This window comes from Camelus dromedarius, chromosome 11 (assembly GCF_036321535.1).
Source record: "Camelus dromedarius isolate mCamDro1 chromosome 11, mCamDro1.pat, whole genome shotgun sequence".
NCBI lineage: Eukaryota > Metazoa > Chordata > Mammalia > Artiodactyla > Camelidae > Camelus > Camelus dromedarius.
In genome coordinates this window covers 40,876,456-40,902,948 of record NC_087446.1, presented here as the reverse complement: position 1 = coordinate 40,902,948, position 26,493 = coordinate 40,876,456, and the positions used below count along the sequence as shown (strand labels likewise).

At 44.2% G+C, this 26,493-nt stretch overlaps 1 protein-coding gene across 4 annotated transcripts in view; it reads left to right on the top strand.

Moving 5' to 3' along the window:
* The window catches only part of SYN3 (synapsin III), a 447,506-nt gene that overhangs the window by 6,271 nt on the left and 414,742 nt on the right, over nucleotides 1-26,493 (top strand). The window contains exon 2 of one of the 4 annotated variants that reach the window (XM_064491695.1): nucleotides 1,738-1,804. The exons of the other annotated variants lie outside the window; for them this stretch is intronic. The gene's annotated coding sequence lies outside the window, so the exon portion shown is untranslated. The remainder of the gene's footprint in view (nucleotides 1-1,737; nucleotides 1,805-26,493) is intronic. 4 annotated transcript variants of the gene reach the window in all.

Below are 26,493 nucleotides of genomic sequence, written 5' to 3'. Positions count from 1 at the left end.
GTGGCTCTTGGTGGACTCTGGTCTGAGGTTTCTCTAGAAACACCTAAATGGTCTCAGGGATTTTGATCGTGTCTTTTAGGGAGAACCTTTGGATCCCTGACCCTTGAGTTATGGGTGAATTTGGGCACATCCTTGTTGTCCCATGCTGGAGTTCTAGGAGGTGAGGGGGGGATCCTTTTTGTATTAATAGCAGTGCAGTTGTGGGATTTTCCTGTTTGTGTTTTGCATTATTGCCCCAACCTGAGACTTCTCACCTTGCCCAGAGGATGCTGATGCAGCATGTTGGCCTCAAGATGCGAAGTAAAAAAAGTAAAAATGGGGAGGGAAAAGGGGAGCAGAGTAAGTCGGAAGGGCTGCTAGCGAGAAACTCTGCCCTTCATTTCACAAGAAATTCAAGGAAACCTTGCATTTTGTAGACAAACTGTGATGCTATGTCTCTCTTGCAGCCCTCCAAAAAATATATAATTAAAAGATTCTGTTACTTTTATTTTTTAGAATTTGGTTATGAATGGAGTGTCCCCACTTTCTTTAGGGAGAACAGAGCCTTGTCTTGTATGACCCTTGGCTTCTGCCACCCTTTGTTCTGGGTCAAGCTTTGCTGCTGAAGTGTGTGTAGGTTCCTGAGCAAGTCAGTGTGCCTCTCTGATCCTCAGTTCCCTACTTTGTCAGTCACAGAGGTAGGAGGGAGTTGGACTCACTGACTTTTAGAGCCCTTCTGCCCTGGCTTTCTGTGCTCTGGATCATGAGAAGCCTTCAGAATCTGAGTCTGTTGATTGAGTGGATTGAATGCGTAAAGGATGTTTGCATAAAGGGACGTGGAGCATGTATTCTCTGGGTGCTGGGGCTTTATACATGTTTTAACTCATGTCACCCTCCCAGTTAACCTGGGAGGAGGTGGAATTAATAATCTATGCATGGGGAAATCAAGGCTGAAGGAGTTCAGTGACTGTCCCAAAATTATCGCTCAGTAATGTCGACACTGGTATTTGAACCTGTGCTGGTCCCTCTGCTGGGGCAGCTGTACATGGCAGAATAACAGAAGGGCTGGAGCTGGAATCCTTATCTACCTTTGCTTTCTTGCATGTTCTTCATTTTATTAGAAATCACACACTGATTTTTCAGATCGACTAGTTCAGCCAGATTGTTTTAGATTTTCTGTCCAGTGTACTGTCTGGGACAGCAGATGGTCCCTGGATCTGAAAGGGACCTACAGTCCTTTGGACCAGACCCCTCAATTTATAGCCAGAAAAATGGAGGTCTAGAGAAATTAGGTTCCCTGTTCTGTATCACTCAGTGAATCGATAGATGGCAGGGGATGGAGACCAAGACTCCTTGCATTAGGTGTTTAAAGTTGTATTATTATTATTAAAGAGGTTTTTTTTTACCTTCATGTGAGAACTTTGGGATCATTTGAATTTAGTTATTCTTACCTCCAGGCCCTTGTGAAGTGCCAGAGGTTTGGAGTCAGCCTCATTGAGCCCCTGCTTGGCGTTGTGGCAGGTGTCTGAGACACGGATGGGGTGGTAAGCAAGCTAAGTGTGAGACCTGGTCAGTTTCCCTGAGACGCAGGGTGCAAGCTGTGTTTCATGAGAGTCTAGCTCACAGGTCAGCAGTCTTTCCCAGTGGAGGGGCTGCAACCCTGACTCCTTCTCTCTGCATGTAGCTGACACCTAATTTGTACCACTGTAACAACACACCGCATAACATGTGATCTCTGTTCTTTGTCTTCCCAACTAGGCTGCGTGTTTCCAGGGCACAGCCCCCAAAATGTGGAACCTAATTGGTGGAGCTGCCTCGTGGGGAGGTGGGTGTCAGTATCTTGCATGTGCAGACAGGTACACCCAGAAATAAAAACCATCAAATAATTATTAAAAAGCACAGTGCAGATATGTGACTCTTTTCTTGATCATGATAATGTTAAGAATCATCCTAATAAAAGGCTTCAAATATCCTAACAATTATCATCGGAAAGAGGGGTTATAATTAATCTGTGGGGCTAGAGAGCAAAGCTCATAGCAGTGGGTGGAAGTTGGAGGGGAGCAGATAGCAGATGAATGGAGGAAGGCTGTGCTGATGGTCTAGTGCGTAGGAGTCTGCCCTCCTTGCCCCTGTCATCAGAGGTGGGTGGTAACCTTTAGGCATTGGTGTGCTGGCAAAGAATAGCACTTATTAGTCTCTAACGTCCTTTCTAGATCTAAGATTTCTTGATTATCTATCAAGCAGGAGTAAATGAGAGGAGGCCAGAGGTAGAGCAGAGCTGCGTCTTACTCATGTTTAGATCCCAGGGCCATAGTAGGGGTGGAAATCATTCATAGACAAAATACCCTTGAAAATGTTTTCATTGCCAAAAAATTGCATTATATGCAGTTTTTGTGTATGCAGCTCTGAACAATAATTCCTATGCTAACTAGTGTGTAAAACGCTGACCAAGACTAAAAGAAGTAGCAAAATGAAATTTATATGCAGTTGTTTGGGTTTCATACTGCTCTGTTTTTAAGATGACTGCGAAATTTCTAACTGGCATATAGTAGGGAGTAGAGAATTCTCAGGTGTTCTTGTTTGCTTGCAGGGCTCATGCTGTTGTGTTTGGATAAACAATCTCTAATACTTCATACATGTAACCCTTTTTAATGATAATGAAAATGAAGTGAAATAATATTTGTGGATACCCTGAATCCAGATACAGAGTAGATGCTCAGTATGCTTTTACTGGAAGGTAATCAGTGTCTTGCTTTAACAGACTTGTCAGTGCTGGTCTTTGAAAACTTTTAGTGAAGAAACTGGACAGCTGTGTCCAGGTTGGCGTTTCCTACTACAGGTTGCATATCTGTTTGGCTCCTCTAGACAGTGCTCACCCTTGTGCCTCTGAATTTTGCTTCTAAAACCCAAGGTGGAAAAAGAATGAGACTGGATGCTACACAGACTTGAGTTCAAAGCACCAGACATTACCTATTCTAGTATGACATTGGACACATTACCTAACCTCTGTGTTTGAGTTTTTTCACTTATGAAAATGTTATCAGTAGACCCCACCTTGAAGAGTGGATGGAGGATTAAATGAGAACCTTTAGAAGGTGCCTGGAACATGTAGAGTGGGTGTCCTATAAATGCTAATTTATTCCTTCTCCTTGGGAAGGTGTTGAGGAGAGGTGGTATCTTTTTTTCTTTCTTTAATCTCACCTCCAACTTCTTTGCCCACGTTTGTAGCACTTCTAGACAGCTTTTTACGAGCCCTTAGGAAACCCCAAGTGGCATTACTCTTAAGAATGTGTGTGCTTGCAGCCTTGCTCCATCCTAGCCCATCCTTATGCCAGTTACCTAACCAAACACTGGGAAACTGCACTTAGAAGGGAAATATTGAGCTTAATTCACTTTTAAAGCACCAATAACTGACTTAAATATTCTGGGCTAGGGTTGCTTTACTCAGGGACCAAGTGGGCAGGTGATTTGACGGATGCTACAAAGAAGCCAAAGTATGTCTCCAAGTTCAGAGCTTTGGGAATTTCATCATTGAATGTTCATCTCTTGGATTTATTCATTCATCCATTTAACAAATATTTATGGAGCTCTTATCTTCTGATAGGCAGTGTCCTAGATGCTGAAGGTATATTGATGAACAGTATAGACAAGCTGCATTCCCTCATGGATCTTATATCCTGGTGGGAAAACAGAAAATAACTATAAAGCACATACATTGTGTAACGTCAGTTAGTGATGAGTGCCATGAAGAAAAATGAAACAGTTTTAAGGACGTAGAAAATGCCATTATAGCAAAGCCAGTTAAAGAAGATCTCTTTGAGAAGTTGATATTTTAGCAGAGGCCTGAAGGAAGTTTCAAAGTAGGTTTCAGAAATATCTGTGGAAGAGAATCCCAGACAGAAGGAACAGTGAGTGAGTCTCAGGTTAGGTGGAGAGGCACAAGAAGGGAGAGTTTGAGAAGATGTGACCCGAGAGGTACCTGAAACCAGATCTGGTGGGGACTCATGGGCTGTGGAGGGAGATTTGGATTCTTTTCTAAGGCAGAGGCTTTGAACAAGGAGATTACATGGTTTGACTTACTCTTTTTAAAAAAATATTGAAGTATAGTCAGTTTACAATGTTGTGTCAATTTCTGGTGTATAGCATAATGCTTCAGTCATACATGAACATATATATGTTCATTTTCTTTTTTTTTCTTTTTGTGGGAGAGGCAACTAGGTTTATTTATTTATTAATGGCAGTACTGGGGATCGAACCCAGGACTTCATGCATGCTAAGCACACGCTCTACTACTGAGCTATACCCTCCCATATATGTTCATTTTCATATTCTTTTTCACCTTAGGTTACTATAAGATACTGAATATAGTTCCCTGTGCTATACAGTATGAATTTGTTGTTTATCTATTTTATATGTATTAGTTAGTATCTACAAATCTTGAACTCCCAATTTATCCCTTTCCACCCCTTTCCCCACCTGGTAACCATAAGTTTGTTTTCTGTGTCTGTGAATCTGTTTCTGTTTTGTAAATAACTTAATTTGTCTTTTTTTTAGATTCCACGTATAAGTGATGTCATATGGTAGTTTTATTTTCATTCTGGCTTACTTCAGTTAGAATGACAAGTTCCAGGTCCATCCATGTTGCTCCAAATGGCATTATTTTATTATTTTTTATGGCTAAGTAGTATTCCATTGGATGAATATACCACAATTTCTTTATCCAGTCATCTGTTGGTGGACATTTAGGTTGTTTCCATCTCTTGGCTGTTGTAAATAGTGCTGCTATGAACATTGGGGTGCATGTATCTTTTTGAATTAAGGTTCCCTCTGGATATATACCCAGGAGTGGGATTGCTGGATCACATGGTAAGTCTATTTTTAGTCTTTTGGGGAATCTCCATACTGTTTTCCATAACAGCTGCACCAAACTACATTCCCACCAGCAATGTAGGAGGGTTTCCTTTTCTCCACACCCTCTCCAGCTTATTCTTTTAATTGATTTTATTTTTTAATTGACATATGATAAAATTGACTTTGCTTTGGTATACAGTTCTATGACTTTTAACAGATATGTAGATGCATGGAACTACTGATGCCTCAGTGAGGACATAGAACAGTTCCTTCATCCAAACACCTCCCTCCTGCTGTCCTTTTATAATCACAGACTCCCAACTTTACATTTGGCAACTGCAGCTCTACTTTCCATCACTACCATTCTGTTCTTTTAAGAATGCTGTATACGTGGAATCATGTAGTCTGTAACCTTCTGAGGCTGGCTTCTTTCCTTTGGCATAATGTCTTTGAGATTCATCCATGTTGTTGGGTATATCAATAGTTTGTTCATTCTTATTGCTGGCTAATATTCCATTGAATAGACGTATCACAGTTTGTCTATCCATTCGCCCCTTGAAGGACACTTACTTGGGTTCTTTCCAGATTTTGGCAGTTATGAATAGAGCTGCTATAAACATTTCTGTTCAGGTTTTTATATGAACGTACATTTTTGCTTCTTTAGGGTAAATGAATACCTAGGAGTTGGATTGCTGTGACATATGGTAAATTTATATTCAATTTTATAAGAAACTGCCAAACTATTTTCCAGCTTGGTTATAGCATTTTGCAATGCCATCAGTAATGTATGAAAGTTCCAGTTACCCTGCATTCTTGTCAGCACTTGGCATTTTCAGTATTTTTTATTTTAGCCATTCTGATAGTTTAGTGGTATCTCACCACGGTTTAAACTTGCATTTCCCTGATGGAAGATGATGTTAAATATCTCTTCATGTGTATTTTGCCATCCTTATATCCTCTTTGGTGAAGTGTCTGTTCAGGTCTGTTACCCATTTTTAAAGTTGCTTTTGTGTTTCTTACTCTAGAATTTTGAGTGTTCTTTGTATCTTCTGGATACTGGTGCTTTCTTGAACGTGTGATTTGTATATGTTTGATTTTTTATTTGTGTATATATTTTTACTGAAGTATATTCAGTTTACAATGTTTTGTCAATTTCTGGTGTATGGCACAATGCTTCAGTCATACGTGAATATACATATGTTCGTTTTCATATTCTTTTTTCACCATAAGTTACAAGATATTGAATATAGTTCCCTGTGCTATACACTATGAACTTGTTTGTCTATTACATATATATTTGTTAGTATCTGCAAATCTTGAACTCCCAATTTATCCCTTCCCATCCCCTTACCCCCCAGTAAGCATAAGTTTGTTTTCTATGTGAGTCTCTGTTTTGTAAGTAAGTTCTATTTTCTTTTCTTTTCTGTTTCCATGGAAACAACCTAAGTGATTTATTTTTAATAAATCATTCAGAATGCTGTGTGGAAAGGAAGCTGTAGAGAATGGGTGAAACAGAAGGATCAGTGAGTGGACTATTGCAGTAGTTCATGGGCAGAAATGACGGTAGTTTGGACTAAGGTCATCGGGGTGGGAGAGGTTAGAAGTGATCCAAAAAACTCTTTTGAGAGTGGAACCATCTGAACTTGGTGATGGATGGAATGTGAAGGAAAAGAGGAGTCAAGAATGGCAACGTTGCTGGAGGCACTGAGAATTTAAATAAAATCTAGGCATGGTTTCTGCCCTCAAGTAGCTCACAGTCTAGTGAGGGGAGATGTACTATAAGCAGTTCATCTGGAACATGATCAGGTATGCTCCCAGAGGTCACATGGAAAGTACTAGGAGACCCCAGGTGACAGAGAAATTGCTAAGTGTAACTTGTGCAAGGCCAGCTCTCTGGGCAGCCGCTCTAAACTTCAGTGTGTGTTGGAGTCAGCTGGGGAGGTTGGTAACAGTGCAGTTGGCTGGGCTCCCTCCAAAGTAGGAAGTCTGTGGTCAGCAAGCACCAGAAATCATTCTGTGTAGGTGATTGGCCTACCAAACTATGAGAAATCCCGGGGGAGCTAGCTGGGGAGACCTCACAGAAAGAAGAAGTGGTGTTTGAGGTGGAGTGTCAGTGTTTAGTCGGAATTCTGACTTGGAGAAAGCTAGGGAAAGGGCAGTCAGACAGAGGGAAAAGCAGAAGCAGAAGCTTGGAAGAATGATAAAGAATGGCTGGAGCCAAGAGGAAATATAGGTTGGGTGATGATGGTGATCATTGACCAAAGATACATGTCTGCTTAGTGATGGGTGAAGTCATGTGACTTCCTGTGCTCCATGAGTCTAAAGGAATTGCAGCAACTCATCTGCTCCCCTGTTACTAACCAGAGGCCTATCAAGGTGAAATGTACCAGGCAGACCAAGAGCCGGTGTGCAGAGGGCCTGCTGTGCTGGCTTGGGTGGAGTGTGCAGAGATTTGCTGCAGGGTACCCTATACCCAGTCCTACTACAGGCCTTCCTCAGAGCTCAGACTCTGCATCTCCTTCCCGCACATCACCTACCTGCTTTCCTAGGATGCTAGAGCCACATTTTCCTGTGGCTAAACTGCTAACTTATTGCACATTCGCTGTGTGCCAAGCCTCGTTCAAAGCACTTTACGTGAATTAACCCATTTTGTTCTCACAACAAGCCTATGAATGAGATAGAATTATTATCCCTGTTTTAGGATGAGGAAAGTGAGATGCAGAAAGATGAATGACAGGCCTAAGGTCACAGTGCTGGGAAATAGGAGAGCTGGGATATTAACCCAGGTAGTTTTGACTTCAAAGCCCACGCTTTTAACTATTATGCTGCATAATCCCTCCAGGGCATCTGCAGAGTGTGAGGAGGAGAAGTAGTAATAGCAGCAAGAACACACATGCAAAATTACTGTGTCACCATTGTGTATTATTCTTAGGGTTATTTTACGTAGGGATTATTTCAGTAATAAAGCTTTATGTTACAAACATTTTTCTTTTCTGATTTTAGCCTTTGGGTTAAAACTTGCTATTTTTATTCTTTCTTGTCTAGTTAATAACTGTATGGTACACCTTTTTTGAGGTTTGAAAGAGCAACATAAAATATTATAATACATGATGCCCCTAAAAGTTGTTGTTATATGTGGGACTGTTTGCCCTTATACTAGATGACCCTAGGTTATTATGTTTTTAGAGTTCTTCTAAATCTGTCGTTCTGCCCAACTTCCTCTGCTTCAAGTAGCCAGTGTACTTTCCTCCTGCAGAATTCTTCCTGAGTTACTGTGTCTGTTTGGCTGAAGTCAGGGAAGGCAAATGACCAAATGTAAATGCATTGTTTCCTCAGGAAGAATCAATAGGGCCTGACTAAAGGGCTTTTCTCCTTTTGTAAAGTATAAGAAAAGGTGCTGTAAACTAGTGGGCCTGGGGCCTTTTCTCCACTTATTTCAAGGTTCTCAACTGTGTGGTTGTCTTAGTAAGTTCTGGCTGCTGTAACAAATGACCGTAGACTGAATGCTTAAACAACAGACATTTATTTCTCACAGTTCTGGAACCTGGGAAGTCTGCAATCAGGGTGCCAGTGTGCTTGGGTTCCAGTGAGAGTCTGATTCCTGATTTACAGATGGCCATCTTCTTGTTATGTCCTCACATGGTGGAAAGCAGAGAGAGAGGACACAAGCTGTCTCTCGTGTCTCTTCTAAAAAGGGCACAATCCCATCATGAGGGCTCCACCCTGGTGACCTAATCACCTCCCAGAGGCCCCATCTCCTAATATCACATTGGGGTCAGGGCTTCAATATGTGAATCTGGGGGGGGGGGGACACAAACATTCAGTCCATAGCGGTCGGGGGATTGAGTTTGCTGAGCAAAAGACCTCCAAACAATGCAGAAGAAGGTACGTCATCTGGGAGAGTTTTGAAGTTTCCTTTGGCAGAGGGAGAGAGGGAGTTTGAGGGAGGCATCCTGAATGAGGAGCATCTGAGCTGAGTTTTGAGAGATGAGTGAAGTTCACTAACCCAATGGGATAAGGAACAGGGCTTAGAGGAGACTGAAAGAGGATGGAATTCCAGGACATGGGAACAGCATGGGCAAAGATATAAGACCGTGTGGCAGGAAAGCAGATGAGAGTTAGTGAAGATACTATGAAAGGGCACCACGGTGTGAGAGGAAGCTGGAGCTGCTGCTGGCTTGGGCAGAAAGGGTCTCAAGGCTGCGAGGAAGAGCTTGGACATACATCGAGGAGCAACTGCTGTGTTTGAGGGCAGTGATGTGGTCAGATCTGTGTTTTAAAAAGAAGTCTCTGACACTATATGCTATGGAAATGGATTTGGAGAAGACCTACTTGGACACAGGGAGGCCAGGGAGGAGGGTTTTGCAGTGGACCATGAAGGAGATTGTGCATGTCTGAGCTAGAGGTTGAGGGAGATGAGAGGAATGTCAAAGCATCCCTTTCATTCATCCCCACGCCCAGAATAAACCCCTTTGCTCTGTTCTGGGGCTGTGTGGAGGTGAATTTGATACAATCCCTGTCCTCAAAAAGTTTATAGTGTAGGGACATCCAAGAAGCCATTGACAATACGAGAGATGGATTCACTCAGTATCTTTGACTTACAAATATCTTTCGAATGTCTGCCATGGGCCAACCCTTTTCAGTTGATGCTGGAGATGTGACAGTGACAAAAAAAAACACAAAAGTCTGTGATTTCATGGGGACTGCATTCAAACTGAGGGGGCCGAAACAATATAGTACAAAAGTAAAATAAGTAATATGTTGAATGATGATGGGTATTGCAGAGAAAACTAAAGCAGGGAAGGGGAAAAGGAGCGTTGAGTGCAATTGAAAAAACAAGATATTTGAGTAAAGAGCTAAAGGAGGCAAGGGAAAATTATCATAAAACATGTAGAAGCTAAAACACCTACCTGGAGGTGTTGCGGTTATAGCAGCTTTGAGCATGGCCCTTGGGGGCGAGGCTGACCTAAATTTGAATCCTGGCTCTATCCCATGCTGGCTGGGTGACCTTAGATGTGTCATCACACCTCCGTGAACATGGACTTCTTTATCCTTATAATGGGATTGGTGACGCCCATCCCACAGGACTGCCATGAGGCTGGACAGAGACCTTTACTGCTCAGCTGAGCCTGGCACCCTGAAAACACCACTCTGTGGTTCATATGATGGTCGTGGAGATGGTTCTGGCGGCCATTGTCAAGGCTTTATGAGAAGTGGGCCCTGGGAGGTGAGCCAGGGAGTCTTTGAACTCTTTGGAGCAGGATTTCCTGACCAGGACTCTACTCTGCTGCTGCCTTCTTTGCAGAACAGGGTCCTGGGGCCTTGGGTCTATGAGGAGGAAGAGTCCCAGAACAGCCCCAGGCTTCCTCCAGCAGCTCATCACCTTCCTCCAGGATCCTTCATCACCTCGGCTAATTGCTGTACGATCCCGTGAAGGGAGAAAGGCTGAGTTCTGGCCTGACTCCTTGTTAAGATTCCTAACTTGACTCTTCTGTAAAATGGGATGACTGGCTGCCTGAGATCAGGTCTCAGGGGCTACAGGATCACTTGATTCCTCCCTCCACTCCTGCTTCTTCTTTAATAAAGGAGGAGCTGCAGCATTTGGGGGCAGGGGAGCCATGAGGCTGATGTTACGCCACGTTCTGTGGCCCTTGAAGGTCTCCTTGTTTTCTGAGATGGATTCTGTCCCCAGGCCAGTCCAGATCCTCTGGAAAAGGATGTGAGAAAAACTTTTTGTAATTAAAAAGAATGAGTGGAGGTGAAAGAGAGCATTGGTGGGCAGGAGGCAAGTCTGGCTTTTCTTCAGCAGTTTGACTAGCGAGTGCAGCAGAAATGGCTGTTTTCTGCAGGGTCTGGAGGAGGCCGCTGCCACCTCTGCCATCTCCATCCCGACTGTGCAAAAACCTCTCCTTGCCTGCAAGTGACAGCTGGAGAGGGCCAGAGGGCCGCCCTCTGGAAGGAGTTGACGGTAGCTGCCTGGGGATGCTTTGGTGGAAATCTGATGCCAGGATAGGAAAGCTCTGCTTCCCGTGGGCACTTCCCTCTGCCTGTCACATGTCATCAATCGTGAGGTATTATAGCAGCTGGCCTAAGGGGGCATTACTGCTGTTTGGCTAAGGCCGGCCACTTCCCGAGCTCAGTTGCTCCTGAATAGGGAGAAGGAGAAGCAGATGAAACTAGTGGTTAAAGGCCTAGACTCTGGAGTCAGACCAGCCTGGTTAGAGTTCAGCAGCTTGCCTGCTGTGTGACCTTGGGTGAGTTACTGAACCTTCCTGAGCCTCGGATGAGTCAGCTCTAAAATCAGGATGCTAGAACCTCCCTCATAGCATTGCTAGGAGTACGGGAGAGAGTGAGGGTGCAGGTAAAGTGTTTAGCTGGGTGTCTGGCATTTAGCAAGAATTCAGTCCATGTTGTTATTATTAATATAGTCTGACAAGTATTATTAGAAACCAGGATAAAGGAAGACAGAGAAAGAAACCACTTTTTTTCTGTGTCTGGTTCTTTCCCTTGAAAGTGAGACTCAAAGATATGCACCTGAGTCCTTCAGGTCTGAGCTCCTCCTTTTACAAATAAGCGCATCTGTGGAGGGGTGCCGGAATGGCTTGCCCAGGGGGATGCTGATAGTGTAGGGTGAGGAGCCACGTCATCTGGGCCAAATCCTGACTCCACACTGAGTCACACTGACAACTGGGCAACTTACTCTAACTTTCTGGTCCTCAGTTTCCTCTATATGGAAAGTGGACAAGAATGAAGGATTCCTATTGAGACTAATTGATTTAATATATAAACAGGGCTTAAAACAGTACCCAGCACATAGGAAGCATTATAAAATATTATATATATAATGTTATTGCTACTATATTGTTATTATTACTGTACTATATTGCTATATTGCTTTTAATACTATTGCTATTATATTGCTAATATTATTGCTATTAAATGCTGTTATTATTGTTATTATTGCCACTATCATCATCATCATCATCATTATTGTTTAGGGTCACACAGCGAGTCAGTGGTGGTAGCTCCCACCTCTTATAGTGAAAATCTGCATGCAAGCCTTGCCCACACCACACCTGCTCTTTTATGTGAGCATGAGGCAGCCCGCCTCCCTAGCTTGCAAGAGGGTACTGTGTTCTCATAATTGCAGCTGAGTCCACTGTTCTTGGACCTTTCTGAGCCAGGGCCCAGACTCAAGCTCTCCAAGGTGAAGGGCACTGCAGAGACTGCCACAGAGTGCTTGCCCTGTAGGTGCCAGGCCATTGCGGAGTACCCCATTCATACTGATGCCCAGAGGGGCCAGCCAGCCAGGGTATCACAGTGGTTAAAGGGCTATATCTAGAGATAGGCTGGACTGATCTAGAGGCAAGATTTAAGTCTGCTACTTACCTGGTACATAAAGTTCTGCAAGTTGTGAAACCCCCTGAGTCTCAGTTTCCTTATCTGTAAAATGGGGTTAAGGGTTGTGTGAAGATTACTGAGATGATCCTTGTCAATAGCTCAGTGCTTGAGTAGGCAGCCAGCCATATAGTGGTTACTAGAATTTTGTTATTTAGGAGAAAAGTGCTCCCCGGAGAGGGTGAAGTCAGTGAGTGACTAGCTAGGAGGCACTGACATCCTAAGAATCTTGTATTTTAATTTTGATAATTATGGAGTTATTAAAAAACAAAACAAAACAAAACAAAATACACCGGCTGAAGACTCAGGAGACCTGCATTCTGGGCCTGGCCTCTACTTTGCTAAGTGACCACAGACAAGTAACTTCCTTGTCTGTACCTCGTCTCCTCATCAGGCAACAAAGCCGTGGGAGCAAGGATGCCACAGTGGATGGTTCTGTGTGATTTCACGGAACATCCCGGGTAGAGGGAACAGCAGGTGCAAAGGCTTGAGGGCAGGGAGTGGTGCTAGGGAAGGAGGCTGGCTTCTTTGGGAGGGAAGTCGAAGGGAGTCCAGTTTGGCTGTAGAAATTGAGTGAGGGAGAGGGGCCCAGATGATGTCAGCCTGCAGGCCATGAAAGAAGCTCGAGTGCCATCCACAGTACGGTGGGGCCATTGAAGGGTGGGAGTTAGGGCAAGGGAGCAGGTGGGGAGGCAGGGAGGCTGGAGGAGAGCTTCTGGTTTGGTCCAGGTGAGGGATGGTGGTAGCTCAGACACTCGTGGTGACCGTGGAGTTGAGAAAAGTAGGTGGATTCAGAGGCTGAGTTGGAGATAAAAGAGCTGATGGTGGTCTGGGTGTGGTAGGCTAGAGAGAGGGGAATCACAGCATCTCCCCACATTTCTAGCTTAATCCACTGCATGGGGTATTTACTGAGATGGGGAGAATGGAAAAAGGGGCAGTATGTGTCAGGGAGGTGGCAGGAAATCAGGAATTCTGTTTCGGACCTGATACATTTAAGATGCCTGGTAGCTTGCCTTTGCTCTTCAGAGTGAACTTGCTAAATTCCTCATTAGGGCGCACCTGGACACGAGAAGCACCGCCAGGCTGGCCATCTGCCCTGTAAAGCTTAGGCAGAGGCTGCAGGAACTGAAAGTATAAGACAGAATGCTGCAGTGCTCATAGCCATGTGCCCTCTCTCTTCTCTATCTCTGTCCTGTCTCTCTTTCCCTATCTCTTTTCTCTCTGTCTCTGCGTCTTTCTGTCTCTCTGTCTCTGTCTCTCCCTGTCTTTCTGTGTCTATCTCTCTCTGTCTCTCTGTGTCTTTCTGTCACTTTCTTAGTGTGTCCCTCTGGGACTCTCTGTATCTTTGTCTCTGTGTCTGTCTGTGTGTGTTTCTCTGTCTCTGTGTCTCTCTGTCTCTGTGTTTCTGTGTGTGTCTCTCTTTATCTCTATGTTTCTCTGTCTCTCTCCTCACCTGTGAATATCTTTATTCAGGTATTCCAAGTGGCTGGTGTTTCCCCTCACTTCAGCCCTTCCTATGCATCCTCAGGTACACTGCAGGCTTGAGAAAGCATCCCAAAGGTCTCCTTTGTCTCTAGGAAGGTTATTAATTTGGCTCTATGTGTTTTCTGACCTAGCAGACAGGAATGACAAGTCTTGTTCCCAGACCTTGGCGATGCTGGCATCTCTCCTTGACCCCAAGTGCCCAGCTCTGTCTGCCACCATCTCCAGCCCAGTGAGTCTGCAGCCAGACTTGGTACCTCTCCAAAACCTGCAGTGACAGGGCTCTGCAGGCCACAGAACAGCTCTCTTAGTCCTAATGGTTTGGTGAGAGTAGTCAGGGAAGCCTCCCCAGAAGAGAAGGAGATGAGCTGAGACAGTAGTAACAACTGAAGAATGTAGGAGAGCAAAGGGGAGGTCATACCAGGCAGAGGGAACGGAGATGTGAAACTTGTGTGGGGGGCAAGACATAGGGGATGGGGAACCCTAAGCAGTTCTGTGTAAACTGAGCTAAGTTTAAGGCACCCAAGAAGATAAATCCAGGCTCATGGAAGCCTGAGGCAGCCCAGTGTGGTGGAAAATCAATAGGATGCAAAACCAGACAGACCGATGCCACAGAGGGGCAGTGCTGCCCAGTAGTTACCACCATGCCCACCAGAGCCAAGTTGCCTGGGTTTGAACCGCAGCTTGGCCACTCATCAGCCCTGTAACCTTGGGCTTCAGTGTCCACATCCATACAGTACAGGTAAGAATAGCACACCTACTTCATAAAGCTGGAGAAAGGATGGCATGAGTTAATAGGTGTCACGTGCTTAGAACACTGCCTGACAGAACTGTAATTATTATTTACAAGTTGAGTGAATTACTTATTATTTCTGGACCTCAATTTCTTCCTCTGTAAAATGAGAGGATTGCACTTTCTGGGCAGGGTTGTTGTGATGCTTGGGGACTATCTATAGGCATCTGTGTACAGTCCCTGACTCCTCACAGAGGCTCAGCAAATGGTAGCCAACACCATCACTGCCAGCACTGCCATTATCATGGTTGTTGTTATACTTTTGGGTTGGCTGTTCTGGCATTGAGTCCCTGATCACTTACTCCTTCCCTCTGTCCAGCAAGCATCAGATCACGGGCCTGGAAACTGGGAATTAAGTGCTGTAAATCAGCCCATAGTTGCCCTAGAAGACTATCTGCCTTTTGCTGGGCAGCAGTGATTCAAATGCTTTTCTGGCCATGCTGGCAGCTGTGCTGTCATCTTTCCCCCGAGTCATGTGAAAGGCCAGCAGCAGGGCCCTCCCTGAAGCTGGTGCAAATTAGCATTGCACAAATGACTTCCGGGCCCGGCACTGACAGAGATGGAGCTATAATCAGCATGGGGAAATCCTGAGGCCATTCTATTTCCTCCACCCACATGGAATTTGACTTCCACCTGTAGTCGCCATTCATGATGAAACTGGAGAGGACAGGGCAGGCTTCTGGGTGTCACAGCTGGGTTCCCTGTGTGCTCTGTCCCTGTCTGTTTCTTATGCAGTCTGCGTCTTGGGAAGGCAACACAGTGTAGTTAAGACTGGACCTAGGACTCAGACTGCCTAGCTTTGAATCCCAGTGCCATCATTTAAGGAGACATAAGTCCTTGGGCAAGTCACTTCATCTGCCTGTGCCTCAGTTTCCACATCTATAAAATGGAGATGATGTAAAAATTGTTTATACCTCATAAGGTTGTTATAATGATTAAATGAACCAGAGTAAAATGAAACTCACTTCTCTTTGCTAGGCTCTTGACTCTTTATTCATAAATTGAGGCTGTTGAGCTGATCCTTTTAAGATTCCACTTCGGAATTTTAGGCATTGCAGTATGTGCTTCTCCTACTGACTGGCTGTTTGATCTTGGAAAAGTAACTCAACCCCCTGAGGTTTTCATTTTATTTGTTTAAAGGAAATGAAAATACCTACATGATGGGTTTTAACTAGAACTTGAATCAGAATATAGATACGTACAGATACATAATATCTATCTGCTAGCAGAGTGTTTGGCACTTGATAGGTGCTCAGTGGAATGATGGCAATTAATTTTAAATTGGAAACACTACAGTAAGGGAATTCTGTGCGAGTAAGAGATAGTATCAACTCCCAGATCTTTTTCAAATTCAAAATTAGTTCCTGAAAAAGTGGAGGAATTGAAGATAAAGAATCAGGAAGGAGGAAGGGAAGGAAGAAGTGATGGAGGGAAGAGGGAAGGGAAGAAAGCACAGAAGTATATGGGATAAAAACAAAAAGATGGACTGGATGCTGCCCCACTTGCATTGTCTGAGCAGGCCCACACGCGAGATGAGGCACGAAGAGCTTTGCTGGGGGAAGACTCCAGATCCTTTTTGCGGATCATCAAGGGACCCCCACTGCATTCCCCTACTCGCAGCCACACTTGGGACCCCAGTGGCCAACCCAAACCTCAGAACTTCCTGACTTCATTTAGAGACAATCCAGATGTTCTATTTTCTGGCCTGTTGCCGCAGAGTGAAGTGTGGACAAGAGGACCTTCAGGCAGATCCCTCCCTAGAGACTTGGGCACTGGGGACCCTAGTGCAAATTAGCATTGCACAGCTGACGTCTGGGCCTGACACTAATAAGGAAGGAGCTGTGATCAGCATAAAGAAATACAGAGGCCGTTCCAGTCAGATGCACCCTGTGTCGAGAGACTCAGATGTTCCCTTGGATTTCCCAATTTTTCCCAGTGTATACAATAGCCAAGTTTTTCTCAACAAAATCAGGGCACAGCGGCTTTCTGGGTTTTCTTTGGCAAGGGTAGAGGGAGCAAAGCATTCAGCCACGTAGAAGGACCTGGCTGCCATAGTTCGAGGGGTTTCAGATGTTCTCCCAGGAGTTGGGAAGTTGATCCTCCCAGAGGCAACAGGCACAGCTATGTATTCAAGGCAGAGATTAGATACTGGGGTCTTGTTAGATTACTGGGGGCTGGTGAAATGGAGAGCCTAATTGGTCCAAGAGAAGAACAGGGGCCAAGGTCAGGCCCTGGACCACTCAGATTTAATTTTACAGTTAATAGGGGCAGTATTTTGATCTCAGGATTATACAAAAGCCTGAGGTACCCTTGGACACCAAGTTCTTAGTCTGACTGGCAGGAAAGGTGCCCTGAGGAACCCTAAAAGCCCCAGCCGTTGTAGTTCATTTTGTAAACGTGAGTTCATCATAAATCTTTTCAAACAAGGCCACAGAGAATATTGGTGAGGATTTTCTTGGGAAATAGAGAATCTATCCATTCATTCATTCATTCTGTCATTTACTGAGGAGCTACAAGGTGCTGTGGATACAGGACTGAAATACAGACCCTACTCTCAGTGAGCCTAAAATCTAAACCAATTATTGCTATACAAGGAGCCACTACTATAACAAACAACCACAGCCTTCAGATGGCATAGATGATAAGCATTGTTTTGCTTATGTGTATTCAGGTTGGCTGAGAATCGACTAATGTTGGCTAGGCTCATCTGGGTGGCTCTGGGATGCGGCTTGGGCCCAGGTCTTCTCCACGTGTCTCTCCTTCTCCTTGGATCCGTGGGCCAGCCCACAGAACGTGCCCACGGAACATTTTCTCATGGAAATGGCAGAGATGCAAGAGGGCAAGTAGAAACACATCATGATGTCTACTAGGTCTGGCTCAGAACCACTGCACTGTCAGGACTGCCCTCATCCCATCAGCCAAAACTAGTCCAAGAGCTGGGTCTGAAGTCAATGGGTGGGGAAGTCACTCAGCTCCTAGTGGAAGGAACTGCAGTTACTTGGCAGCCTGTGTCGATCCTGGGAGGGGTGAAGAATCGTGACTGATCATTGAAATAATAGAATTGCCCACCCCAGCATAAGCATATTTATTTATAAATCATGAATACTTTGCTAATAACTGTGTTCATAGAAAGTACACATAAAAAAGAAATTTAGGGATAAGATTGGAAATTTTGAAATAAAATTTTAAACAATTTTTTCCCTGCCCTCTAGTGTATTTCCTTGGTGGTCCCAGGGGATGCCTCCTTGGAGACTTTGGTCTGGAGAAATGTTTCTCAAAATGTAATGCAGAGACCAACTGCAGCAAATCACTTGGATCATTTGGAGAGTTTGTTAAGTGAAGATTCTGGGCCACTTTTCCAGCCTAACAGAATCAGAGCCATTGAGGGTTGGGGCCTAGAGTTTCTATTGTTAGAAATTGTTCCAGGTGATATGGGTACATATTAGAATTTGAGACTTTAAATCAGTAAAACCATTAGCTTATGACGGAGAGAAACCCCCTTACCTAGCCTGGAGCATTCTGGGGTGGTCAGGATGGTTGTCCTGAGCAAGTGATGTAGGTTCTGAAGGAGGGGGAGACTTAAATGAACCACGCGGTGGCGGGAGAAGCTGGGACCAAGAAGAGGTTGCTTCGTGTGTAACAGCTGCCCTTGAGAGCAGGCTGGCCATGTTCAGGGAATCCCAGAGGATCAGGGAAGGCACCCTGAAGACTGAGTTGACAGATGGGTGAGAGTTAGCTGACAAAGCAAGATGAGGAGGGGTTGGGGGCAGGAGTGGTTTGTTCCAAGCAGGAGGTGAGAGGGCTGGAGTTTCAAGCCTGAATGTGAAGGACGTCACCTTGGAGGCCATGGCCAAGCACAGGAAAGTTTTCTGCAGAAAGTGATGTGATCATGTCTAGCTGAAGTGCCCAAGAGGTCAATTGGCTACAATGTGGGGAAGGGGCTGGAGGGGGAAGCAGGTCTGCAGGCTGTAGCACTTGACAGGTGAGCGGCGAAGGTAGCCCTGGCAGTGAGGGGAGGAGAGAGATGAGGTTGGATTCCAGAGCCAGTTAAGAAACAAGAATCCATGGAGCACCAGAGGAATGGGAGAAGAGGAAGGAGAAATGATATCTTCTGGCCTGAGCCTGATGGCTGTGAATATGCGGGGGTAAGCGAGGTGGAGCTGTTCACCCTCAGGCTAGGATCTTGCCCAGAGGGCCCCGCGTTTGAGATGATCACCGAGGTGGGCACCTCTCCAGCTCCAGTTTAGAATGAAAAATCCTAGAAATAATATTGTGAAATATACCCCCCCAAACCACATATGGTTTATTTTACAGTAAGTCAACCTTGCTGGAAATGACCTTGTTTATTTTGAAGGGCCCACCATGGGCAGCAATCAGAGGGGTCGAAGATGACCACTGAGCTCCAGACCTCAGGTTATCAAAGGCTTCCGTTTAGATTTTTGACAATGACCTTCAGAGACAGGTCTTGATAAATCAGAGATAAGCCAGTATGATTGCCAGGTGACACCAAGCTTGTGTCCCAATCCCACCTGCTGCTCCCTGGAGAGCCTTATAAATAATGTTTGTAAATAAATCCTGCAATTATTTTGTGGGTAATGCAGTTATAGTTGCTTTATCATTTTAGGTTAAAAGCTTTAATTAGCTAAATGTAAATATTCATGTGCATGTATATTTTTTGTGACCTGGCTGTGGTGTTTCTCCCTTGAATATATGTCCAGTTGGGGAGAGTGGTTTCTAATAAATGGAAAAATCTCACCTCGAGGAGACCTTCTCCCATGAAATTTCCTTACAGTCTAGGTGTTCTCCAACAAAGGGAGGGAGTTGTTGGTGCAAGAGCTCACTCACCTACAAATCCTAGCTCCAAAGCCTGGATCCTTAGCTGAGGTCCCACCTGTGGGAACAAGAAGGTTGCTACTCACAGGAGAACAAGGCCTCTGTGAGTGGATTTGAACTCATCAAAGACAGTGCTCACTTTCATGTAGATGTGGCTGGAACAGTGCTCTGAGGATGAAAGACCTGGCCGATCTGTTATGTGGAAATGGAGCTGCTCCCTCAGCAGATATGTGTTTGACCTTTTCTCAGGAAGTTAAGCATCTCTTCTCTCTGCAGCTTGAGTGGCACACTCTCTGGGTTCGCAGGCCCACCCTCACCTCCCACCCTGCCTATGCTCATCCATATATGGATGAAGCTCAGCCCATGTTGTCTCCATGAATTTTTAAACTTTCTGCTCCGGCAGAAAGGGTTTTAGCAGCTGTTAATTACCCAAACACTAGTTCCTAGTGGGGGAGGAAAAAGAAACTCTTCCAGTGCTCACTGAGCCAAAGATGGAGAATTTATGAGTCTGGGTGTTTTTTCATGAGGAAGGAGTTTGTTAAAAAATGAAATCAGTTATTCCTTCTCATTATTCCAACTTTGTTCTAACTTCGGGTTATATGTCAGGCACTGGGATGGATGCTTTCTCTTGTACAATCACACATTTAGTCTTCACAAACAAGAGTAACGATGGCTTAATTTCATTCCTGTTATTTTAAGCAGGTTCATCCAATGTGTATTTTTTGAGCCCCTACTACATGCTAGGTGCTTTTCTAAGTGCTAGGGGTACATCAGTGAACAAATCAATGATCCCTGTTCTTGGGGTCCTTATATCCTATCAGAGGGAGCAGAGAACCAGCAATGAGAAAAACGGATAAGGAAATTACATAGTTTATTGACATGGATGCATGCAGGGGAAATAGAACAAGTGGAGTAGAGTAGGAGAGAGCCAAAGTAACAAGATGCTTTAATGTTGGGTGGTCAGGGGAGGTCTTGCTGAGGTGACATTTGACCAAAGATCTGAAGGAGATGAGAGGTGAGCCAGGCAGGTATCTGTAGAAAGTGTTGCAGGTGAAGGGACAGCCAGTGCAAAGGCAGCTGACAAACAGGAAGTTCAATCATCGGAATTCATCTTCTCGCTGAGTATTCTAAGAGATGTGCCAGGGCTTGAATATTCCTTACCTCATGTCCCATTGTAAGGGAGCCAGATGTTAGCCTGTGAAAAACCATGCCATCAACATTTGCAGAGCACTTTAAAGATTAAAAAGCAATTTCCCTTAGGATGATGGAACAGTTCTGTACCCTGGTTGTGGTCGTGGTTACATGAATGTGTTAAAATTCATGAAACTGTACACCAAAAAAGCCAATTTTCCCTTTTGTTAACTTTAAAAAAGTTAACGTTTTGAAAAGCAGTTTAGTGCATTTTATTTTGGTCTGCTTAAAGACCTGTGGAGTAGGGAGGGCAGAGATTAGCATCCCCACTGTGCAGATCAAGAACCAGTGGCTGAGCTGTTAGCTGGAAGAGGCAGACTGGGTCTCAAAGTCAGATCCATCCAAAGCCCGTTCTTATATGAATACCGCACACTGCATCCCAAGCTAAGACTGACCATATTGCCAGACCTTCTAAAAAGCAGTCAGTGTGTCTAAAAAGCAGTCAGTGTGATTGTTGCCGAAAGATCGGCCCTGTCCGTGATGAGCCATATAACTCAGAGACCAGGTCTTGGAGCTTCGAAGAAAAGAGGCAGCTTTATTACTTTGCTGGGCAAAGGGGATTCATAGCAGGCTAGTGCCTTCAAAACTGTGAGCCCATCTTGGGGATGGGACCGGGTGATTATATAGCCATCACTCAAACAACAAAGCGTTGATAACAATCAACAGAATTATTTTCTTCTCATAGGACTCAGAGTGGCGTCATGATGTCTCCAGGTGACCAAGTCTATAGAGGCTAGTGGTTGTCGCTCTTTTCATCTCTTTATCTTATAAGCACCCACGGTGTGGTCTTCTTGGTAATTCAGGCTGTTTTGTAAGGTTACAGTTCTGTGAACTTCTCCTTGGAGAACGACTCTGAGACCAAGTGTGATTATTACTTTAGATTAACAGTAAGATCAATAACTTTAGTCTTAACAATGGGCCTGGAGCTGTGGGTAGCAACTGGTCGGTCAGGTTTGTTGACCGTTCTAAGGGCAAGCATAAGAATAAGCAATCTGTTAGCCTAAATGTAGCCATTTTATTATTCCTCCTTCATGATAACAACAGCTAACTGCTTGTTCTGTGCTGGCACCATTCTAGATACTACATATATGAAGTCACTTAACTTCTCACAGGAACCTTATGAGATAGGTGCTATCCCCATTTTATAGATGAGGAAACTGAGGCATAACAAGGTTACAAAACTTACCAGGGGCTACGTAGGTAGTAGGTAGCAGAGCTGGGATTAGACACAGGCAGTTGGGTTCCAGAATCCATGAGTGTAAGCTTCAGGCTTACTCCCTCTGCCCAACTGTGTCCAGCACCAGAGTGCTAAGACCATGGTGATCCTTAATCTGGGTTTACTAGGGGTTTTGTGCTCAAAGAACTTCCCCCTTGTTTTTTTTCAGTAAGATATTGTTTTTTTTGAGTGTAAGGTTCATTACAAATTGAGGGAAAGTACAGAGATTTCTCATATACTCCCTGCCCCAGCACATGCATAGCTCCCCCATAATCAGCATCCCCACTGGAGTGGTACATTTGCTACAACTGATGAATCTAAATTGACACATCATAATCATCCAAAGTCTGTAATTTACATTAGGGTTCATTCTTGTGTTGTATATTCTACAAGCTTGGACAAATGTCTAATGCTATGTAACCATCATTTTGGTATCATACTGATACCTAAAGATCCTCTGTGCTTGGTCTCTTTGTGCCCCTGCTCCCCTGCTCCCCCACTCCCCCACCATCTCCAGCCACCACTGAGCATTTTACTATCTCCATAGTTTTGCCTTTTCTGGTATGTCCTACACAGTGTGTAGCCTTTGCAGACTGGCTTCTTTCACTTAGTAATACACATTTGAGGTTCGTCTATGTCTTTTCATGGCTTTGATAGCTCATCTTCTTACCGACCCTCCCAAGTCCGTCCCCAACAAGGGTCCTTCTGCCCAGCGTCCTTTGACTGGATAGGAGACTGAGTTTGGTTCGGAATCAAAGTAAAGCTTTATTCTTTGATCGAAGAACGGAGAGGTGTGAGCTCACACCCTGGAACACACGCTTTTCCTGACGTCATTGGCGGGGTTGCTCTATAGGGTTCTTGTCAGCAGGGTGGGAGTGTTGTTCTCATGTGTCGTGCAGCAGTGCTGCTCCTAGTGATTCAGATCAAAGTGCCAGCGCAACGTCTCTGCACCCGGTCTGCCGCCGCCATCTTGAGTGGAGGTGCCCTGAGGCGGCGCTCCTGAGCACGGTCTGCCGCCGCCATCTTGAGTGGAGGTGCCCTGAGGCGGCGCTTCTGAGCACAGTCTGCCGCCATCTTGAGTGGAGGTGCCCTGAGGCGGCGCTCCTGCACCCGGTCTGCCACCGCCATCTTGATTGGAGGAGCCCTGAGGTGGCGCTCCTGCATAAGGCCAGTTGAGCTGAAGTGTTGAGAATAGCCATTTTGCCCTGGGAACTCCGGTCTGAAGTGCTAGGTGTAAGGCTCTGCAGGTGGTGTATCCTACTTGCAGGTGAAACTAGACCAAGCATAAAGGAAAAAAAAAAGGTTAGACCTTATTTTACTATCCAAGTTCTATTTTTATTTCCCAGGAATTGCTAATAGGCTTTGCAAGTAACAGTTTCTTTTTAGCACTAAATATTTGGTTGCCTGGGTGTACCACAGTTTATTTATCAATTCACTTCAGAAGGACATTTTGATTTCTTCTAAGTTTTGGCAATTATGAATAAACACCCTGCTGTAAGCATCCTTGTGCAGGTGTTTGTGTGGACATACCAGGGAGCATGATTGCTGGATAGTCTGTTAAGAGTATGTTAAGTTGTATAAGAAGCTACCAAACTGTCTTCCAAAGTGGGTGTATCATTTTACATTCTCACTGGTAATGAATGAGAGTTCCTGTTGTTCCACATCCTCACCAGCCTTTGGTGTTGTCAGTGTTCCAGATTTTTGCCATTCTAATAGCTGTGCAGTGGTGGCTCATTGTTGTTTTAATTCACATTTCCCTGATGACATATGATGTGGAGCATCCTTTTGCATGCTTACCTGCCGTTTGTCTATCTTTGGTGAGGTCTCTGTTAAGGTCTTTGGTCCATTTTTTATTTTAGCAGTATATGAACTAAGACTGTGATAGGAATGATGGAGAGGAGAGGATAATATTAAAGATGTTTTGGGAGACGGACAGGGCCTGATGGCTGAATGGCTGGAAATGCTGAGGGTAAAGGAGGAGCAAAGCACGAGACTCAGGTTTCTGGCCAAAGTGAGTGGATGGATAGTGGTACTTCCCAGAGGAAGAGGGGGGACCCAGGTGCATAAATTCATATGCGGATGAGCAAGGAGATGAGTCTGGGTGTCTATGAGACATTGAGCAGAGATGTCCCCTCTCTTGTCCAGTTCATGGACAATTGTTCATCTTTTCTCAAAGTAGCTGGTGCTGCTGTGGGGTGGTTCTCATTTTATGGAATTGTTCCCGCTTTGATGCAAAACCTGTGTCCCTATGATTTACACTTTACTTCTGTCTTGTACTCCATGTACAAGTGAGACGCCTCCAACCTTTTTTTTTAAAAAAAGTTCTTCCCAGTAAAGTCTTCCTTGTGCAACAGCCTCTAAGAAGCAAGCCTGCAAATCTGCTTTATAATGTTTTAGATTTTTCTTGTCTGGTGTGGTCACTCCTGCCCTCTAGTGGCCCTTGGTGGGGCAGCATGATGCTGAGTACTAAGCTGGCCTACTGGATTCTATCCTAGTCTTCCCACCCTTCCTTGCCCCACCATCAGATTAAGTTTGGCATTGGAGGGATATCTAATGTCTAGTGGCATAAGAAGTGAGTGACTCACAGAACAGGAAGACATCCTGCAAAATCATATAATCCAACTCCCTTCTTTTATACCTAAGGACCCAAATGATGGTAACAGCCTCCTAACTTGTCTGGCTGTTTCCAAACACATGCTCTATGGTCCATACAGTGGCCGGGCAGACTAGATTATGTCTCTCTCTTGCTTATAACCATCCAATGGCTTGCATTCACACTTGGAATAAAATCCAAATTATTTGTGGGAGGGCTTTTCATGATCTGATCCCTTTTTACTTCTCTAAACATTTTATTATAAAAATCTTGTTTCCTGGTTGAGCCAGCCTTCCTTCTGTTCTTCAAACGTGCCCAGCTCTTTCCTACCTCAGGACTTTGTGTGTGTATGTGTGTGTGTATTTATTTATTTACTGAAGTATAGTCATTTTACAATGTGGTGTCAATTTCTGGTTATAGCATAATGCTTCAGTCATGCATGAATATACATAATATTTGTTTTCATATTCTTTTTCACCATAAGTTACTACACGATATTGAATACAGTTCTCTGTGCTATACAGTATAAACTTGTTGTTTATCTCTTTTATATATTAGTTAGTATCTGCATATCTCCCAATTTATCCCTTCCCACCCCCTTTCCCCCGGTAACAAAAAGTTTGTTTTCTGTGTCTGTGAGTCTGTTTCTGCTTTGTCAATAAGTTTATTTACATTTTTTTCTTTTTAGATTCCACATATAAGTGATATCATATGGTGTTTTTCTTTCTCTTTCTGGCTTACTTCACTTAGAGTAACAATCTCCAGGCCCAACCATATTGTTGCAAAGGGCATTATTGTATTCTTTTTTATGGCTGAGTAGTATTCTGTTGTATAAATATACCAAAACTACTTTATCCAGTCATCTGTCATTGGACGTTTAGGTTGTTTCCATGTCTTGACTATTGTAAATAGTGCTGCTATGAACTTTGGGGTGCATGTATCTTTTTGAATTAAGGTTCCCTCTGGATATATGCCCAGGAGTAGGATTGCTGGATCACATGGTAAGTCTATTTTTAGTCTTTTGCTACCTCAGGACTTTTGTATATGTACTTCTCTTTCCCCTCATCCTTAAGTCTCAGCTTAAAGATCACCTCCTCAGAGAGGCCTTCCCTGACATCCCTCCATGTTAATCTCAGCTTAAAGGTCACTTCCTCAGAGAGGCCTTCCCTGACCACCCCCCATGTTAATCTCTACAGTGGCACTCTGTTTATTTCTTACTAGCTCTCATCCCAGTCCATAAATATTTGTCCATTATCTGTCTCCCTTTACCAGACTGTAAAACCCCCTGGGGCATGCAGTGGAAGAAATTACAAGAGGAGCCTTTGACTAACATTGGAGTTGGTCAAAAGATAAAGAGGTCCATATTCTGAAGGTGGGGGATTCCTACCAGTCGATCAGAATTCCTAAAGAAGGGATTGTTTGAAAAAATCTCTAAGGTCCATTCAACTTTAACAGTTAACTTTTCTATTCAGTATTTAAAAGGTAGAAGAGGTTCAGGTCCAATAATAACTCAGTAGCTTGTGTTGGATTAACCCTCTCATAGATAATAAAGATAAATTTTGGATAAAGTTTTAAAATAATCTATTTGTGGTTCCTGGAGAGAAATAAAAAAACGGATGGAATCTGGAGGGGATTTGACCCTTGAAAGATGGGAACTGCACTCACTGAGTGAGATTCACATTTATGTGGCTCTTCCCGTGAAAGCACTCCCCAGTCCATATGGCATGGAGCAGCTAGAACCAAAGCAGAAAGCTGCAGCTTTATTGGTTTGACAAGTAGCAGATAGAGTGCAGGGTAACAAAGTGGCTGGAAAGTGAGGAATTCTAAAGAGGTGCCCAGCTCCATGCTCCCAATAAGATCAACTGAGGCCTCTGTGGTAACTATATTCCAGTTCAACCCCTCTTTCAGCCCATTCCTGCTTTTCATGCTTGCCCACAGTTGTTGATCATGGAGGCACTCTCCAATAAACTTTCTGCTTCCAAATCATTCTGGCAGAGTCAGCTTCCTGGGAAACCTGACTTAACAACTATCTAGTTGATATTTATAGAACATTGTACCCAGCAACAGCAAAATACATATTCTCTTACAGAGCAGTATTTCTCATGAACAGGGGCACAAATATCCTCAACAAAATATTCTCAGATTGAATCCAGTGTT